Source organism: Octopus bimaculoides, chromosome 25, assembly GCF_001194135.2.
Source record: "Octopus bimaculoides isolate UCB-OBI-ISO-001 chromosome 25, ASM119413v2, whole genome shotgun sequence".
Classification (NCBI taxonomy): domain Eukaryota; kingdom Metazoa; phylum Mollusca; class Cephalopoda; order Octopoda; family Octopodidae; genus Octopus; species Octopus bimaculoides.
In genome coordinates this window covers 25,048,653-25,051,048 of record NC_069005.1, presented here as the reverse complement: position 1 = coordinate 25,051,048, position 2,396 = coordinate 25,048,653, and the positions used below count along the sequence as shown (strand labels likewise).

General features: G+C 35.6%; 1 long non-coding RNA gene across 1 annotated transcript in view; it reads right to left on the bottom strand.

Annotated features, from left to right (window-relative positions):
* LOC128250810 (uncharacterized) overlaps positions 1 to 2,396 on the bottom strand; it is an 83,402-nt gene that overhangs the window by 11,713 nt on the left and 69,293 nt on the right. The window contains exon 2 of the long non-coding RNA XR_008266792.1: positions 1,889 to 1,945. This is a non-coding gene — a long non-coding RNA (uncharacterized LOC128250810). The remainder of the gene's footprint in view (positions 1 to 1,888; positions 1,946 to 2,396) is intronic.

Genomic DNA, 2,396 nt, shown 5'->3' with positions numbered 1-2,396 from the left:
ATATATATATATATATATATATATATATATACTGTAATATCATTTAGTACGCGCCCCCACTTCTTGCTAAATGATTAGTCTAACATAGGTAAAACAATGTTCTGTTTAATAGATATGTACTTCCACACTAGTCATGGGTTTAAGAAATTGTTCAACAAGCGTAACCTTAAAGTGGGTTTTAGCTGTACCAGGGGCATGAAGCAAATTATATGAGCTGCTGAGACTAGTCACTTTACATGCCCTCTGAATAGATCCTGAAATACAAATGTCATTGTATATGTTGCAAAGGTTAAAACCCATATACCCGAAACTTGGCACCAACTCGAAACACTAAAATTGTTCAAACGCTCTTCAGAATAAGAGCGTAGAATCTCAACTCTTTCTTCCAGAACATTGATAAACAAAGCTTTCGAATTATATCTTGTCTTTGATAGAAAAGTCTTTGAACAACTGTATCAACTGTAGGATTGCTGAAAACTTTATATTCAATATATATAATGTGAATGGTAGTAGAAGATGTGGCCTATGCATAACTGAAAAAAAAAGGAGTAATTCTGCAAATCTCGTTGGAACCAAGGATTTAATTAAAAGCCAATTTAGAAGCTTCAGTAAATGTAAACCCACCGATAAGTTCACAGTCCACAACTGGATACAACTATCCTAAATCAGAAAGTGAATCCATGCAGATGTAGTCAACGATGGCTAAAATACAGAATTCCCATTAATATTTTAATTAAATTCTTTTCTTTTTCCTCGTTTTTATTTATCATTTATTTTGCGTCCTCCCTCTATTTTGAAATAAGATGCTATTATTAAGCTATAATTTAGACACTCTGTACAGAGCTAAATTCTTATTAATTTTTTTTCCTTTTAATTTTCTCAGTAAATATTTAAATTTTAACATATCACCATATTAAAAGTTAACAAATCACCTATGAAGGAAGAGTAATTTATACACGATCTCCCCATAACCACATTTTTTAGTTCACGATATAACAAATAGTAGAAAAAAATTCCCCAAAACAAATTACTTTGTTGAGTAATATATGCAGTAACATAAGTGCACAACTACTTGGAGTATCTTTGAAACTAGTAGTAAAATGAATTGACAGATTTCTATAATCGTATAATATATATAAATTAATTCTGTATTCATTATATATGCAATATAACTATGTTTATTTGTGTGTGGAATTTGAACTCAGAACGTAACGGCAGACGAAATACCGCTAAACATTTCGCCCGGTGTGCTAACGTTTCTGCCAGCTCGCCGCCTTAATGACTGAAAATATTGGCTTCAAGTTTTTGCACAAAGCCAGCAGTTTCGAGGGTGGGGTTAAGTCAATTATATCGAACCAGTACTCAACTGGTACTTATTTTATTGACTCTGAAAGGATGAAGTCGACCTCGGCGGACTTTGAAATGTAAAGGCGGACGAAACGCCGCAAAGCATTTTACCCGGCGAGCTAACGATTCTGCCAGCTCACTGCCCTAGTGGCTGAAAATATTGTCGTTTACATCAAACCCAGTACTTGACTGATCAACCTTGATCGAGCAGACTTATGATAAAACCCATTCCAATTGTGACCATCTCGTTCTCTTAGAAGTTGCAAGTATTCTGTCACGCAATATCCTCTTTTTTAACAAAGCGATATGTGATTTGAGAAAGATTTGGTTGTTGTTTCTCGCAAGGCCGCGTCGTTGAAAATGCCACTGGTCAAATTGAAATTGCACACCTAAATAGTGAATCGCACCATAACCCTTTGACTTGACGAACTCACAGGATTTGAACTCAGATAATAAAAAAAATATAAATAAAATAGCAATGATTTGAACTCGTTATATTGTTTCGAAATTCTCAGATAGAAAAAAAATTGCAGTTACTTACCCTGCGATGAATCGTACTCCCATATAAAACGCTTGGTCAAGAATCGAACCACAAGGGCTGGAAGAGAAATAGAAAGGGCATTTTAATTGCATGAATCTGCAGTTTTTATTGTTGTTGTTGTTGTAAAATAGCTGCAACGGCTGACGCTTCTAACTCGCCACGTAAATACAGTTGATTTAGCGGAAGAATTAACGAATATGGTACAGTAGTCTCACTACCATCACCATCACCATCACCATCACTATTACTACTACTAACAACAATAATCATTTCTATTAAAGGCACAAGGCCTGAAATTTAAGGGAGCGTGACGCCAGTGTGTAACTGGTACTTAATTTATCGACTCCGAAAAGAAGAAAGGCAAAATCGACCCCCTGCGGAATTTGAACTCAGAACGTAGCGACGGACGAAATACCGTTAGGCATTTCGTCCGGCGTGCTAACGATTCCGTTTGGTCGACGCCTTACAGACAATAATAATAACAATGGTTTCAAATTTTAGCACAAGG